This window comes from Bactrocera latifrons, unplaced genomic scaffold (genome assembly GCF_001853355.1).
Source record: "Bactrocera latifrons isolate USDA-ARS-PBARC rearing strain unplaced genomic scaffold, ASM185335v1 scaffold_113, whole genome shotgun sequence".
NCBI classification, from domain to species: domain Eukaryota; kingdom Metazoa; phylum Arthropoda; class Insecta; order Diptera; family Tephritidae; genus Bactrocera; species Bactrocera latifrons.
The window spans coordinates 723049-742364 of NW_017534553.1; the positions used below are offsets into that span (position 1 = coordinate 723049).

Sequence of the window (19316 nt, forward strand, 5' to 3'; positions counted from 1 at the left end):
GCTATTTTTCTATTATTATAAATATTTATATGGCATGAAATCATGTGTAGTAATTTTGAAGATTATCTAGAAAATGGTTTAAAAATATTTACAAAGTCATTGCACTGTGTCATTACATACATACATACATACATACTATATTTTGTATCTAAGCTATTACATAACTCTTGTGTCTTAAAATTTTCAATTAATTTGATTTCTCAAACAATTCCTTTCCACTTTGCGCTAATCAAAATTAATTAATTTCATATTAATTCTTCTCGTTACAGTTAAATTTATTATTTATGAACAAATTTCAATACAACATGGCGTTTTTCATACACAACAACAACTAACGGGTAAGTGCGACCTAAATACAAACAACATAAATCATACACACACATACCTACATCTGTATGCTCATGTGTGTGCGCATAGAAATTTCACCTTAAAACTTGCAATTGAGCTTTCTTTGGCTTTTGGCGTCGTTGCCAAAAAAAAAGAAACAAATAAACGAAAACAAAAACAAAAACGCCATTCACCACTGATGATCGCAAGTTTTTCGACATTTTTGGCTTTGTGTACATTCATATTGCATAAACATATGTACATAATATGTATATATGAACAGTATGTGTGTGTGTCGCCAGCAGCTGATTTACTTCTGATATTTCGTCATAGGAGCAACAAAAACAACCAAAGGGAATTTAAAGCGCAAATAAAATGTTTGAATTCCTCATCGCATTACGAAGTTGGGGCGGGACACGTTATGAGGGCGTGATAAATTTAGGTACATACTTACATACGTACATATAAGTTTATAAACTTTATGTAGGTATGTATAGTACGTCTCCCCTCTCTCTGGCACTGGGCTGTTTGCAGCATTTATATGGCGACATATTTTAATACTTTCAAGAATGTATGTGTATTTGTATCGATGTATGTTTGTGGTTCTGTTGGGGGTTTGGGGATGCGCAGTGTGGGCTTTTGCATGCTGCTGCCAATAAAATGACGTAATGTCATAAGCGCCCAACAGCTTTCATAGAAACTTGGCAATTTCCTCACTACTTTGCGCACGCGTTGGCGTACAATAATATMTAATATATGTATAAATAATATTAACATACATATATATGTACATATTTGTGTATGTATGTAAGTGTTTATTTTTTCCATGCCCATAGTTATTGCTTATTATAGTTGGAGGCATGATGGCGCAGCATAAAAATTCTTATGCTCTCTTATTTACAAGTAATTCTATGTACTTTTGTATGTATGTTACATGTAAATATGTACGTATTAGGGTGTCCATTATTTCGGAAATAAACTTTTTTTGCAGACGCCCAATAAAGTTTTAGTTTTGGCCCTAAAAAAATTTCCAACGTAAAGAATTTATTTATTACAACTGGRACCTTAGGGGCCGTCTGCAAAATAAAAATGCAGAAACGTTAACTKCGATTACAACGGAGCCGTAATACCCTTCACAGGGGCATTTTTTTTTCATAGCAAAGAAGGGTATACAAAGATCRTTATCTTGATTTTGTTCGRTTAGTTTGTATGGYAGYTATATGCTATAGTARTCCGATCTGAAMCATWTTTTTGAAAATTKTAGCAATGTTTKARATAATAATCTATGCAAAATTTCGTAAATATACCTTCATACAACGACTTTAGTTCGATTGGTTTTTGTATGATATCGTCGGTCCTGACAATTAAGGGGTTACATGGGTTTGCTCGGGTAAAAAAAAGTCTTTTTTCAACKTAATWTTTTCATATAAAAAATTAAATATTTWATTAYGATTTTTTATTGTTACAAACATAACATAACATGTCATGTCGATGAGAACTTTTTTCATCGTCAAATGGGATAATTTTTTTCGACTCGCCGATTCGGCCTTTTAAAGAARTAAACAAATTTTTCATCGCCAAATGTGAGCAGTTTTTCCTCCATTCGTCGTCGAATCGGCTCCTTAAGAAAAGAAAAACTTTTCATTCGGCATAGGACCGTTTTTCCTTCTAYAGTTAGTCGATTTAGCTCACGGCTTGTGAATCCCAGAAAGCAATAGTCGGCATCTTTCCCTCCGATAAGAGCAGGCTAATTAGGTAACGTTCACTTTTTCGACTGTTCCTTAAATTCTGGCGTGTACCCGTGGTTCMAGCATTATCGATGAATTTCGTCGACGGTTACGAAACGACGCCTTACCTCGGTGAATAATATGTACATATATGATATTCAATAAAAACAAGCAATAATAACAACAAAAATAATAAAAAAAAAACACAATTACGAATTCCAGAAGTAAAAACTTAAATAATTACAAAAACCTTGTAATAATTTTTTTCATTTACTTCGATTTCCTTTCATCAAATAAATTTTTATTTATTTGTTTTTTGTTATTTTACAATTTTCGAATATAATATGTTAGTATTCCATTGCAAACTATTTTATTGTCCATCACGTTATTTTTCTTAATTTGTTTTGCTATTGAAACAAAAAAAAATCCCAATCATGCATTTAATTAAATTAAATTGGTTGTATAGATGGATTGGCTAATTTAAACAATACAACACAAAGCTCACACCACCAATCGCTCCCACAAATTGAAACTGAGCGCTTACTACGTACACACGCTGTCWACTTATGTATATACATACGTATATGTGTGTGTGTGAACCATTTGTACTCGCATATTGTATTTCACATTTTGCTTGTGCCAAGCAATTTCCTGTCTTGTTTTATTTGATTTTATACACGTTTGGTTTTCTCTTCTGTTCTCTAAACTTAAGCTCGTGCGAAGGTCGGCGTCGTCTACACTTCTTTGGTAGGGCTAGTAGTTGTTGCTATTGTTGTTGGCTTAATGCCACATAAGGCATAAATCAGTTAAAACAGAAGTGGTCGCACAATTGTTCAGACATATGTATGTACATATCTACTACTTGTATACATATGTATGTACAGATATCAAATACATATGTATGTATAAGTATGTATGAATATGCTGAAAAAATAAGCAACAGTGTGTAAAATATTAAAGTTTATGCACACACACGCACGATTAATTAATTACACGCTGAAAAACTGAAATTTCACTCACAAGCTCGCTACTCGACGGATGATTTAACAAATTTTTTGCCTTTGAAAAATTTGCTCAATACCCGCAATGGTTGTCTGTGGTTACAATTAACGTATGTAGGGATTTATGTACATATATAYATGTATATGTGTGTAATTATAACAWRTGTAAAATATTTTCAAATCAAGAGCAAGAGTTATCAATGGTAGACAGATTGGCATTGTGTAATCGCTAGAAATGCGCAGAATGAGCAAAATTATAAAAGTCATGCATACTTAAATGAAAAAATATGTGAAAATACATAATACCCTTCACAGATGCATTTTTATAGCATAAAAAGATTTAACTGATATTTATCGTGATTTTGAACGGTCATTTTGTATGACAGCTATATGCTATAGTTATCCGATCTGCACAATTTCTTTGGAGATTGTAGCGCTGTCCTGGATAACAATTTGTGCTAAATTTCTTGCAGATACCTTGCCGAATAAAAAAGTTTTCCATACAAGGACTTGAGTTTGATCGGTCAGTTTGTATGGCCGCTATATGCTATGACTAGCAGATAATAACGATTTCGACAAATAAGCAGCTTCTTGCTGAGAAAAGTARTTGTGCAATATTTCAAGTCGATATCTCTAAAACTAAGAGACTAGTTCGAAGTATATACCGAAGACAGACTGACCTGGTGAAACCGGCTCAGCTCGTCACACTGATCACATATACATACATACATACATGTATATACTTTATAGGGTCTTCAACCTTGCCTTTTTGAGTGTGGCAAACATTGTGACAAATTCAATATACTTAAGTATATATAATTACATGCTAATAATCGAACTTACATACATATATGTATGCCTACATCCAAAGTAACATACTTACATCCTACCTGGGCAAATGCGTACATCCAAACTTACATATTTAGATAAATACTTACAGAGCCAAACTTATACGCTCGTAAAAGTTGCTAAAGTGTAGCAAATCAAACTTTCAATTGCTATAATAAGTACTACGGTACTTAAGTACGCAATTACCGCAGTTAAATCACTCATACGCCAAGGCGCACAGACATTGTTTTCTGTGTAGTCCCACACATACAGATTTATAACTGCAAAATTTCCACGTTTCTTACTTATTTATAAACTCCTGTCTATTCGAAGCTGACATACGGACATTTCACTAAGCTTACACTGTGAGAATTGTTAATCGCATTTAAAGTGCAAATATTTATGCATTACTCTTAGCATATCATGGAAAATTTGTTTTGTCTAACCTTTTTCAAACACGTTTTATTGCATTCACGTTAATTTTCGCATTTTTAATTTTTTTTTTTTTTTTTGTTTTGCTTTTCGTCTCATCGCCTTTATTGCTGTGTGTATGCATTTGTTTGCGTGCGAAGGTCGCCATGATTTTTTTTTTTTTTTTTGTTTTGCTTTTCGTCTCATCGCCTTTATTGCTGTGTGTATGCATTTGTTTGCGTGCGAAGGTCGCCATGACATTGTCATTTCATTTATTTCAAATGCAACACGCGTCATTATTTTTTCCAATACTTATGTATATTGTGCAATATTTTACGCGACATTCGTGTGTTTTACTTTTGAATTTTTGTGTGTTGTAGTTGTTATGTTTTTTCAAAACTTTTTACGTGGCTTTAGAATGTTTCCAAATTGTTACATAAGCAACTTTTATCTATTTTGACGTGATAATTTGACAATTAATTAAATGATTAATGTGAATTTATGATCAAATGATAACTCAATAATTGGCTTCAATGTGTCAAGTGTATAGTAGCAAGAAAAAAAGTTAACTTCAGCTTCTCGGTTTCTATAATATCCTTCACAAATAAAACTGTTTTCAATGCAAGTACTAGATTTTGATTGTTGTATTTATTTGTATGACAGCAAAATTATAATTGATCTTAAAAAATTGTCCGGAGGACGGATCTTTGTTTTGCACAAGAATCCCTGTCAAATTTCGATAATACATATATCTTATCAAATAGCCAAGTTTTTTATATAATAAGTTGATACTGACCGTTCCGTTTGTATGACAGCTATATGTTATAGTGGTCCGATCTGAAAAATTTGTTCGAATTGGACCTTGGTCTTGGACAATAATCCATTTTCCATACAGGAACATGAATCCGATCGTTCCGTTTCTATGCCAGCGGTACCGTCAAATGAGCGCTTCTCGAGGAGAAAAGAACGTGTGCAAAGTTTATATTATTGCAAGTTTTATTTTATTGTCGCGTATATAACGACAATCATACAAAATTTACACTAAAATATTGTTCGTAACATTTTTTTTAGTACTTTGAGACATAATATCGGAGGCMTATGTTTGTATTACTACACAATATATTTGTAGTTATGAATTATCAACATTTCAACTTTTGAAAAAAGTACTTTATCCTTTGCGTTTACGAAGAAAAGTATTTCATTATTAAAATAACTATTGGATTAAGCTTGAAAGCTATCTTTTCAAAATGATTTTAACAATGTAAAGTGTAAAGCTCAATCGTCAAAGCACTTAAATAAACGGAAAATTTTATAACAYTGCGTTATATATGTATGTGTCCCGTTGTGCTCATTGTCTGCCTTTTGCTGATTTTTAACTTTCATTAACAGTTTTCTAGTGAACTATAGAAATATGTGTACATAGTTATATTTATTGAGCATTTCCTTTTTGTTTTTGTATCGACTCAACTTTCTGAGAATTAGATTGTCTAATAGAATGAAGGGTTGGTGGTGTAACTTGGCATGATAGCTAAGTTAGAAAACACTTGTATAAGAGTAAAATCAAAAAAAAAAACCTCATTGTTAAGGAAATTTATATATTTATTATTTAGTGTGAAGTACAGTCAGTAAAATTAGGTTCTTAATATAATGGCAAATGGCCTTCACGGCTTCTTTTGCTGTAAAGAATTCGATGAACTACAATTTTGGAGTACTTCTTTTCCGCTAAAACAAGCAGTGTGTCATGAATAGAGCATTCAATATTGACTCTCTGGAAGTCGAAGGGAGTCTGGTTTATTGCTAACGAACAATGACTTCAAATAACCACACAGGAAGTGGTCAAATGGTGTTAAATCACAACTTCTCGAAGGTCATTCAATGTCACAATTTATTGAATAATCGAACCTCCAAACTTTCCTCGCAATAATTTGGTTGTTCAGCACGTGCTGTGTGGCACACAACTCCGTCTTTTTGGAACCATGTGTTGTCAAGATCAACTTCTTCCAATTGCATTCATAAAAAGTTGGTTATCATTGATCTATACCGCTCTCAATTGACACTCACGGTGTCAGCAGCTTCATTTCGAAAAAAGTACCAACCGATGATTAGAACGGACAAAAAAACATACACCAAACTGTCAATATAGGTTTTTTTTTATTTATCGTATCATTCTGATGACAGTGAGCCTCATCGAAGAAGATGATTTTCTTAAAAAAATCGTTATAGTGTTCAAGTTGTTCCAGATGCAGCCAGGTATCAGTAGCTCTGCTGCTCCGGAGTGAATTCTCCTTTATAGGAGTGACCATCCACTCTGATRGCAAAGCGGCAATACCAGCCTTACACTCAGTAAGTGCCTTACATCGCTACCAATAGCATAGAGTATCTTTGTGATAAGACTAGCATGGTTGCCAGACCACAGCGGAATCGGAAAAAATTGTAATTGTTGATGAGCTATAAGGAAAKRCATCCTAGAACCGCTATCGGTAGAATGGGAGCGGGTCGGTGCTTCCGTATCCTCTTGTGTTTTACTACTAAACAGCTGGATATTCTTCTATAGACTGCGTATACATTAAACAATACGGACTGACGTCATTTTRAACTTTGTATAGATAGCCTCTGAAGCACCCAYGTCCGGTTAATATYATGTTATCCACTTATGGATGTCAGGTATAAGTCTGTGGGTCCACCGTCTTTTGATTAAGGTTTGCCACCGTTGCTGCCATATAATTATGTTCTTCTTTCTCTTCTCTCCTGTTTTTTTATTTAAGTACATATATTATGTGTAGGTAAGACGTATGCCTGTCCGTAACGATCGCCTGTAGCCCCAATATCGCTAGTGAAACGCATTACGTGCGCAAACTGTCAATATTTTCTAAACAAACCAATGTTATTTGCTCGCGAAAATCCATAATCCATGCACATTCCGTATCGTGAATGCGCTAAATTTGTAACTAATTTACATGCAAATAAATTGAATAATTCTCTGCGCCTGTGGCGATCAGCTGATGGCAAAACACACACACACACACTAACAAACAGCTGTCAGAGCGGAATGCTTGTTTTTATCTATGTATTTGATGAGTGCGCAGCACGACTGACAGCTCGCTTAGAATAATAGATTGCAGCGGCGACGACAAAAAAAAATGTAAAGCAACCCGAGWAGTTGAAAAGGCACAATCAACAACAACAGTTAACAGCAAAAGCAAAGCAAAAAAGTAGAAGGGAAAAAATAGAGGTGTGGAAGTGGCTAYGAACATATGACAGCGAAACGTGCGCGTCGCGCCAACAGCTGATCGCTGCGACAGACGAGCTGWGGCAGCGCCAGCGCCAATGAGAGTAAGCACATGCAGTTGTTTTGTATTTGTGTTTGTGAGAAATTTATGAATATTTGACGCAAATTCTAACATGTGAAGATTTTTTCTGTTTTGCTTGGAAGCTAACTGCACGCGCGAATAATGCTGCATTAAGTTTAGAAAAATAAAATGTGAAAAGATAATAAATATATATATATTTTTTTTTTAGAAAAAAACCAGACACAATAAGAAATGTAAAGAGCGCACAGTAGCAAAAGAGCGTTTTGTAGGCAAATATGTGCTTATGTTATGTACATACATATGTATATATGAATATGTGAGTAATTCTAATAAGCAAATCAAAAATTTAATTATGCGATAAATAAGTGGAAGAGGAAGAACAGCAGTAGCAGCGGCTGATGACGAAAGCAAACGTTAGCGTACTAAATTTTGTTGCTTAACCTTGAGCTGCTATTGACTCTACTAGCCCATTACAAAAATGCCTTAACCTTCTTCAATATCGCCATAGTGATGATCGTATTTCATTATTTTGCATTTCAGCGTCGTGCTCGCTCTCACAACACCCCTCTCTCATACAGCAGTGTGCTCTGTGAATTTTATTTAACGGCTTTTGCCAGCATAAATTACGGTATATTTTATGGGACCTTAAAAGATTAGCGAACACCGAAGTGTTTATAAGAAGTATGTAAACATACATATGTATGTATCCATATAATTTACACCTTTCTCATTTAATTTATATTTAATTATGAATGTATGTATGTACATGCCTATATATACATACATATATTTCTTAGAATTATTATTAGTTCATATGTGCATATGTATCAGCATACCAATCCACTTGTTCCGACCACTAAAACACACATACACACCTATACACGTATACATATGTATTTATAAGCATGCAAATTTGCTGCCATCGACATAATCGCGTTCTATTTTTGCTTAACTTGCGGGCAGCGTTACTGCTGCTCCACTGCACCACATCGCCGTCATACAGAGCCGCACAATACAGTATTTAGAGAGTCGCAGTTTGGTGTGAATGACACTCGTTGGCCTTGGTTCGCATGTCGTTTAGAAGTTTTCGAATTTKGTTTGTTTGGTGTGAAATAATTTCGTTGATTCCGCAATACATAATTACTCGTGTTGCGATAAAACGCAATTCAATAAAGAGTACATGCACACATATATACATATATTTCAATATAATATTCTGCGCTTAAAATCGTGTTGGCCATTATAAAAGAATACTTAGAATATGCATACATATGATGATATACATATATACTATGTATATATTCTTGTATATAAATAACTGGTATATGTTTTTTATGTTCTTCGCTGCAGCTGACACGAGGCTGACCTTGAACTAGAAGCGAGTAGTGATTTTTCGATCGTGTGAAGCTTGGTTAATAATGATGCAATTACGAAACGATATTATACGAGTATATACATAAATATGTACGTACATCATTCGCTTTCGGGCTCCGTGTGGGCGTGTTTTGAAATTATATTATTTTAATATGAATAGTACTTCCATTAAATTTCCAGTCATATTTTATTTTGTTTTGGTTTGTGTATGATGTTTGAGCAAAATATGATACTCGTATGTGTTATGTAAACAATACATAGATATGTACATATATGTAAATTAAAACTGAAGAGCATGAAGAAAGGAGTAAAGGTACCAGTAAAAATTTCATCAAAATAGCTAATAATTTCGACTTTTCTTATAAGTTGTATTCGATTTTCGATAAGGATCTAAAGTGCTGATCGAACTAATTTTCATTTGGTAGTAAAAATGATACTTTCCTTGCTCTCCTTGGCGTTGAAGTGCGCTCCAAACCCTCATAGAAAATATCTTTGGTCACAGGTGCATGCCCTTAAATCGTAATTAGTGATGACRTTGGCATGGTCGTCATCAAAAAGCRGGATAAATAAAACGCATGTAATTTAATGTTATTGCCAAGAATTTAGCTTTGTTCTCTTAGCGTTCTCTTCCCAAACCCCAATCGTCCCGGGCTCATGTGCGTAACTTCACATAACCACACAAAAAATAGTTCAGCGGTGTTCAATCGGACGATTTTGGAGGCCACGCCACAGGTCTACCGCGCGAGATAATGCGTTCACCTAAAGTTTCATTTAAGGGGTTAGGAGTAGTCAGAATTTTCCAAAAATAATTTTTTTTTGCATTTTTAATAAGTGTAATATCTTAGAAATATTCTCTGAAAATTTCACATGTTGAGTTATTCGACAAATAATAAAGAGGGCTCGGGCACTTCAAAGCACTAGAGTGAAACTTTAAATGCGTTTTTCTCAAAACTATATTTTTTAAATTRGTGACAACTGTAACTCGAAAACCGCTCTGAAATTTATACAGCTTTTGGAATATATAATAAACTCGGGCCTGATCGAAAGATTTTTTTTTTTAAATTTCGATTTTTTAAGATTAATTAATTTAGACAAAATTTCTTGGGGTCGCCATTTTGTTAATTTTGAAAAAAAAAATCCTTCGATCAGGCCCAGGATTATCTATTTATAAATTTTTTTTTTTTYGTCCCAKTGATTTTAGATGAATCTCCAGGGACTTATGGCTGTCACCGCAAGTACTTTTTTTTTTGGAACTGCTTCAACACGTACAACTATAACTTTGCAAATTAATTTTTTTAATGAAATTTTCGTGACTTTAAGTCCACACATTCTATAATAATGCCATATTACTACTTTTGTAAAATAACACGATTTAATAGCAAATAAAAATACTGAAAATTCTAATTTTTTCGTGCCTCTGACTACCCCGAACCCCTTAATATAGTGATTGTTTCGTTGGCTATATGACATATTGCGCAGTCTTGTTGAAGCTAAGGGTCGTCCGCATTAATCATAGATCTATAGTTTGTTCTCTGTTCACTGTAACATTAATGCCGGCTTCATGTTTGAATAAATAGAACAGTGGTCTTAACATTGGCCTGTAATGTTGGTAATCCAAATACAACAATTTTGATTACTAACGTGCCAAATCAACCAAAAATTAGCATCGTTATCGAGAATGAAATGGCCAGATTTTGACCCATTCATCGAATGTGCGAGAAGCCCGGTTGTTCGCCTTTAATTCGTCCACAAGTTAGATTTTGTAAGCCCGCAAACCAAGATCCTTCCGCAAAATCTTCCATAAAGTATATGCGCACAGCTCCAATTGTTGGGTGAGAGGGCGGATGAACTCATTSGAGTATTCTTCGATACTTTGCTCCACAGCAGCAAATAGTGTCTTGGGTGTGCACAGCGTGTCTGGTTTCGCGCTTTATCCATTCGAGTAAACTTGGTACAAAACCGATCCATGGTTGYACGAGTGAGTCGGTAGCTGGACGGTTACGTTGACCGAATATTGGACGCCGCGTGCAATGTCTTCGTCGAACTTAATCTAAAGCAATCAAATCACATGATGTATATATGTAGTTTATTTTTTAATTAATTTGATTTTTAAAATTTTTGAAAACTTTTCGAATCTTCAGAATTTCTAGTCACTTTGACGTTATTTTAAAAATATATAATTTGGTTTGGACTACAAAATTTTATTAATGATAAAATATTATTTTTTGTTTAGAATGCATATGTATCGGAAACAACCATGATGCATATTCGCATAATTATTAATAAACGTGTGTAATACGACWTTAAATTGAAGGCATTAGTCAGCTTCTCCTCAAAATGACCATCGCTGTGACAGCGGCAATGACGTTTGCACACCAACAACAACTATGGAATAAAAAGCCAACAGACAAGAAATAAAATTAAACAAGAACCCGCACGGAAGTGGTTTGAACTTTGCACACAAATATACATACATACATGTACATGTATAAAGGTAGATGTGTGTATGTACAGATTGGCAAGTGCATAAACAGATAAAGAAAATAAGTACATGCTTATAGAATGTAAAAAGTATGAAAAATATCACAACAAAGTGTGCACCACGAGCATGTGGCAGTAACAACAAAGCGAGTGTGCTACGTGAGCCGTACGCAGTGCACATAGCTTAGAACTCTTACATATATGTACATATGTATATATGTATGTGGATACAAGTACTTATATGTATATCCTATGCATACGTGTAGTTTGTTCTGTTGCTGTGCAAACCGATTTTGCTTTAACTAAATTATTTAGCCACGTGCCTCATAAATTATACTAGTTTCGAATTAACGAGTAACTAGTTACATAGTTCATTTATCGTAGTTTAACTCAATTAGAGAACTTTTCATAAAAGTTAAGGGTTTATAACACCAGAAAAAATGTTTTTTATGCATTCATTTTGAAAAGGAATTTTATTAATTAAAAAACCAAAAAATATACATATATTATATATTTACAGAGTTCCATATTCATTGAAAAAATGTAAAGCATTTCAAAGTTCCTTACTTTTTTAAAGAAAGAGCATAGAAACTTCCAATTTAATCGGAATAGTTTTATTAACATTCGAAAGAATATTCTTTGGCATATATTTTTCGAAGATTATCTCTTTCAAATGTTGGCCGTGACTCGTCGTCTCAGATGGTCCATCCGTTGAGTTCAATTTTCGATGACTCGTTCAAGCATTTGGACTGGTAACTGGATTGTCCTCTTAGACGTTAGACTTTACATATGTATGCATCTCCACTGAAAATAGTCTAACGGTGTAATATCGCACGATCTGGGTGGCCAATCGACCGGCTCAAAACGTGAATCTATCTGCTCRCCAAAGTGTTCTCTCAATAAAACCATTGATTSATGCGATGTGTGGGAATAGGCGACGTCTTGTTGAAATCAWATGTCTCCGAGATCAATATGCTTCAGTTTCAGGCATTAAATAGTCGGTTATCATCACGCAATAACGGTCGCCATTGACGGTTACGTTCTYTSTTYCACCTTTTTGAAGAAATRTGGATAGAATTTCATGCAGAAAAGTAAATCTTCTTCAATGCATATTTGATCTATTATAAAAACCGTTTGATATCAACTTGTGATTCATAAATTTCTCAAAGCTTTGGCATTTGCATATACATAGATATGTCTATATAAATCTGCTTAAACCTTTATTAATAATTTTTTCTTTTTCGTATTTCTGTTTTCATATTTACCATACTTGTGGGGTACGCCTATAGGCACTTTTTAATTACGTGGCCCTTCGATACAATTTCATTACACTTTCTAATTAAAATTATTAATATTATTTAATMAATTTGAATTCTAGCAGCTCTTATCTATTATTCAATAGCAAAGTCGTGACAACGTCCAAAGAAATATATATGCATATATGTAGACATTGACACAAACAAGATTACAATCGATGAGTGCAACAACTGAGCGTGCATCATTGAAATAGGCCATGGATATTTTATAGATATTTAATAAATTTTTTTTTGTATTATTAACTTTATCGAGTGGTCATACCCATATATATGTCTGTTAGTGGGCCGGAAAAGAATACGCGCTGAAGTATGAAAATTTTTCTGAAATAACAAGACAAACTCRGATATTTTTTCCCGAGTTCAGTAATACTGGCATTGGTAATTTGTTAACATTTATCTCGATCAATCGACAGGAGCCAACGYGGACAATTTTTGTTTTACAATATTGAATGTATGCTGGTCCCACTAATACCTYTAGTTGCCTCAAACTCTCGATAGGCCTCAATAGTTTCCGAAATAACAACCGATTTCGGGCGACCTTCACGAAATTTGTCTTAGAGTGATCTACGACCTCGATTGGATTCACCAGACCATCACTAAGCACTTCTCCTTTATGAAGTTTCATCGTCAAAAATTGTATTGAGTTCGTCGATGGACCATTACTGAGTTAATCCATGTCGAAAGTTCTAAAAAATTACAAAGCGTGACAATTTTCGCGATTTAATGCCATTTTTTGGTCGAGAAGAATATTTTAGGTTACTGTAAAYAACACAATTAGCGTTCGTATGTCAAAACGTTCTGAGTATGTATACCATCAAAAATGTCAAACTTTACTCACAAGTGAGTTAACAGATTGCTACAATAGTATTGCCAAATCGCTAAATATAAAAGGCAACCCTCGTATTTTTTTACAATCACACATTTACACATATTTTTACAACTTCTTAATTATTTTCACTTTTTCCGTATTTTCTTTTTTTATATTTTCATTATGATTTTTTATATTTGTTTTCGCTATCTCCACTGTGGCAATGCAAATTGCTGCTGTGTAACGAACAATAAAAGTCGATAATAAAGCATGTGCCCATGTGCCCTAAAAATGCAAGGTGCGCACAATGGGTCCCAACAACAATGCACTGCATTTTTCTACAAATAACTGTAAAGCGGCGGGGTGGCAAAGCGGCAGAGCTAAAATGTACTCAGCTCAAGGTCATTGCATTTGGCGTGTGCAAATCCTTCAGCTAGGCTCTTTGCTGCTGTATGTTTGCTTGCGAAGAGTGTAGCGGGACCCGAGCGTGCTGACGGCATAGTTACTTGGCCGTGCAATCAAGGGCGTGTCCTTATGGCATTATCAATACGGCAAGGCGAAAGAAAGTGATATTAAGTGTGTTTAATTTAGAATTTTCCTTGAATGGCTACAAAATGCAAAAATGGGTGTGTTTTTAAGAATTTCTAGCTAAGAGGTGCAATAATAAAAAATATTTAAAAATTTCTTGCTCGGAGARCTTTCAGTTTAATGAGAAAGTTTTTAAAACGATTTTTTTTWWATTTATTCTTATTTGTATTTTGTTACGTGAGTTAACCAGACTATAGCCTTAAAAATCGAACTGTATTTGAGTGTATAAAAATGCTTAAAATGCCAAGTGGAAAAATAATATCTATTTTTGAACTTGGCTGGTCTGAACCCCTTTACAAATCGTTATTAAATGTGTTAAAATCATTTTTTTCTTCTGGCATSAACACCGCTTACACTGTTATAGCCGAGTTTACAACAGCGCGCCAGTCGATCTTTCTCTGTTGGCGTCAATTGGAGATTACATATGTAGCCAGGTCCTCCTCCATCTGGTCTTTCCGACGGAGGGGTAGTCTTCCTCTTCTGCTGCTTCTTCCGATGGGCACTGCGTCGAAGCTGGAGTATTTTCATCCATTCGGACGACATGAGCTATCCAGCATAGCCGCTGTCTTTTATTTCGCTGAATTATGTCAATGGCGCCGTATATCTCGTACAGCTCATCGTTACATCGACTGCGGTATTGACTGTTGCCAATGCGCAAAGGACAATAAATCTTCCGCAGAACCTTTCTCTCGAAACTCGTCAGATGTTGTTATCGTCCATACCTCTGCACTATATAGCAGGACGGGGATGATGAGTGACTGGCAGAGTTTGGTCTTTGTTCGTCTAGAGAGGACTTTACTTCTCAATTGCCTACTCAATCCGAAGTAGCATCTTTTGCCAAGAGTTATTCTGAGGTGGATTTCGAGGCTGACGTTGTTGTTGGTGTTAATACTGATTGTCAAAAGTGACGTGGAGCCAATTCGCGAGTGCGACGACTGTTTGTTTAATGATCAGAAATATTTCGTCTTGCTCTCGTTCACTACCAGACACATTTGCTTCGCTTYCTTATCCAGTCTAWAGAAAGAAAGAACTAATATAACTTTATCGACTGATTACGCTTATATGATCGCCTCGATAATGTGAACTCYCCAACGCTTGAAAAAGTCCCTCCCGAGTTGGAATGATGAAATTTGTTTTCTTATAATGAAATTATTTTTAAATTAATTAAAATATATTCTCATCAGCGCTTCACCATTTAATTTTCTCTTTAAAATATTTAAAGATTTTTAACTGATAGTTTATTGTTACTGTTTGCTGTTGCTGTATATAATATATATTACTTGTATGTATATCGTCACCTGAAATGTAAAATAACTTAARACCACTTTTCATAAGTTTACAGGGAAAGGAAAAACGATATAATAACATCACTCAGATTGAAAGAAAATTTGAGTTTTGGTTACATGTTGGTTATATCTGACAGCGGAAGCAGAAAATTTTATGCGACCTGTTTGTAATGTGATATAGTGAATCGTAAGCAATAAAAAGCTCAATTCTAGTTTTTTGATGATACGTTATTTTGCATTTTAAGTGATGATATACATATGTTATGTTTTTAATCAATTTATACATGTATGGTAAATACTTGATGATCATCATAATCAATACTTTACAGTGACTTCTGCCTCTATCTGCCTTTCACTTTATACGTCGACATTACTTTTTCTTTCTTTGTATGCTCTTTAAAGGCCAACCAGTGCTTGCATATATATAAATTTCTTTAATACTTTAATACCACAGCTATTCACACATACTCACACATACATATGTACATATATATACGCGTTGTACATATTGCAATAATTTGCGTATCATATTTATTAATTTTTCTATTTCGATCAAAACGCATTTGCCGCCGCTCGGCGTGTTGCGCAGTTTGTCACTTTGTTGTCGAAAGAAAAAAATGGAAAAAACGTGAGATTGCTAATGTCGCTTTAATGAATGATAACGAAGCCTGCTCTGGGGTGTGGCGGAGTTACTCAATTTAGAAATAGAAATTTACATTGAATACTCGTTGCCGACAAGACCCATATTTGTAAGCGCCTTGCATTGTTGTCACATTTGCATGCATACTCATATATTAGCATGGAAAATAGGTGTGTATGTGGTGTGTCTATACGCATAATTATGCCTTTTGGAGCATATCAACATGTTGCTATTATATTACGTAGTAAATGAACCAGTTATGGTCTACTTTAAATGCTTTAACTGAGCAAATTTTAATACAAAATATGCTTTGTCCTAAATTTTATTCAAGAGTTTAGTTTTTTTTTCAAGAAATTGTTTCCAAAACTTTACCTTTTTGACATTATTATTTAAGTACGCCGAAATGTATGCAATACATTTTGGTATATTCTCCTTATTTGATTTAGACTAATAGAAATTTTTATGTAAATATACATCAGCTTCATTTTCGAAAAATTATGCTTAATTTGCGCCAAGCCGCAGTAAGCAAGCTATTTTCGCCTTATACACATGTATATACATATATTTTCGTTAAAAAATAACTTTATTCCCACTGAACTCATGACACTTACCTTAGACTATATTTCTTTGAAATTTCCCACAATTGTTTGCGCGCCATTTAATTATCTGATATACAGCAACACGCCAAAAATCAGTGGTGAGCATTTGTTAAGTTCCAAAAATGACAAATTTGATAAGCAAGCTCACCAAATTAACCTCAAAATTATTACATAATAGATTAACGTCGCTATCTGACCACTGTTTCTTAGAAATATCGTGACCAAAATTCTACTCACCTATTTTAGTATATTAATAAATATTACTTATCTAATATGCAGTTAGCTGTGGTTCCCGGTCTCAAGCTTGAAACTATCTCTTTCACTTTAGATCACTTTACTTCGATTGTATTATTTGTTTTTACCCTCTCACGCGACGAGTTTCACATACAATTCGCAATATTACGGAACAATTTTGCGCAAGTGATTTATGTCTAAAGTAACGCAGTCAGCTGACTTTCCACTTACATGAATTCTGAGCGCTTCAAATCAACAAGACGGACACGAGCTTTAGCTAAGCATCAATCTATTCATATAACAACTATTATCAGTAGTTTACTAAGCTAACTAATTCCGTGTGTAAATAGCAGAGCTTATAAACTATTTATACTTTTTGCACAAGCTGAAACCACTCAACATCACTTACATACATGATAATTTCTAATTTCTGAGTGTATTATGAAAATGCTTGAGTCGTAAGTGCTGCACTCGAATTAGTACTCACCTACATGCATATTTATAAATATATGGATGGGCATGGAATCTTCTACATTCTGCTAATAAATGTGCATTCGTGACAAGCGACAGGCATATCACCTGTTCATTGCTCCGATGATTGCGCAAATACTGACTAATTTATGAACCTAAAGTTATGTGTATGTTTGTGAAATACAAATGTTGGCAGCAATTTCACCAATTCTAACGTTATTTCATTGATTCCAATATACTTTATTTATTGTTCGTTTGCACTTTGTTTATTTGCAAAGTTATATAATAATCAGCGTGGCAAAGTCACGAAAGTTGTTGTTGTGTGCTCACTATGTCAATATTATTGATAAGATTACACGCGCATGACAGACACTCGGGCAACACGGTGCTGCAATCGATCCCTATTAAGGCTTGTGATTTGATTAAAAATTGGTTGTTTTGGCAGAGAGAAATTCTCGGTGAAAAAGTTTCCGTTATGTCAGTAAATAAAAGCCAAAACTATCACACATACCCTTCGCAAATAGAAACGTTTCTRMGCAARAACTTGATTTTGWTCGGCWCCTTTGTTTCCAAMCTGACACATGGATGGGGCTACTAGAATTAAATYCATATGATTTTTAGTTAGCCCTATTTTTCGAAAGGAGCGTGTATAAATTTGACAGTTGTCGGCTGATTAGTTTGTGGATAAGAAGGAATATCGCGTGTTGATAAAATATTGATTTTTGAGGGACGAAATACAGTTGAAGCAATAACTTGAACCCGAATTATTTCGTCGAGTTGTGACAATTGATGAAACATGGCTCCATCAATTCACTCCGAAATCKACAGAACTGATCGGAAAGTTTATGGTATTTGTATTTTCGGATGTGCATGCAATAATTCTTGTTAACTATCTTGAAAAAGGAAGGAGCCGTTTGAATGTTGAAATCTTTGCAAAACAACCGCATTTGAAGAAACAGAAACAGAAACGTAATTGAGTTTCTCCAAGATACCATTTCACAAGTCAGTGAAACCGCAAGCAAAAATCCATGAATTGTGCTTCCGCACTCACCTTATTCTGCAGATCTGGCTCCCAGCGACTACTTCCTGTTCTCAGATCTCWAAAGAATGCTCGMTGGAAAGACATTTTCGCACAATGAARAGGTGATCGCCGAAACTGAGGCCAATTTTGAAGCAAAGAACAAATCGTACTACAAAAATCACCCTTGCAGAGAACCATGTTGCATAAAAAAAAAACGAATTTTGTTTAAACAAAAAAATGTGTTTCTACTATGGTATACCGTAGACTTTTCTCTTGACCTGTTATGACAGATATGAGATTTTGTAGCGCGATCTAAATAATTGCGCCGTTGGCCAGGAAGAATAACTATGCCAAATATATCTCTTCAAATAAAAAAGTTTGCCATACAAAGACTTATTTTTTCCAACCAAATATATGTATGCATAAATAAGCAATGATTGCATCTCAGCCGCTGGAAAAATAYGTCGGAATTAAACTGTTTTGTATCAGCTGATCAAGGTTGCCTAGGCACACACGTTTTTCTGATGTGTGCATGCAAATGAGTAGAAGAAATACATATATTGTTATATTTTATTATATTAATTTTCATAAGGTCGCCTATTTGCTTTTTTCATTTAGTAATGCAATGAATTATTCAATAGGATTTAAAAAGAAATCTACATTTATTACAACTGCATATTTATGTATGTAACAATCAGCAATCTGAGCTGTAATTACGGGCGCATTGTGAGCATTTGCATGGCAGGCGTCGCTTGTAGACGACATTGTTGTTGTTGTTGAAAAAAGTACAAAGTGCAAAGCAAAGCGATGAGGCAACAACAATGACACGAACTGTTTATATAGATGATATTATTGTTGTTGTAGTGATTTCATGAGGATAGTTTCTTTTGTTT

At 34.4% G+C, this 19316-nt stretch overlaps 1 protein-coding gene across 1 annotated transcript in view; it reads left to right on the top strand.

Annotated features, from left to right (window-relative positions):
* The window catches only part of LOC108975005, a gene marked incomplete in the record, with an annotated part of 68316 nt that overhangs the window by 8414 nt on the left and 40586 nt on the right, over positions 1 to 19316 (top strand). Inside the window, 1 exon segment of the mRNA XM_018943196.1 lies at positions 270 to 338.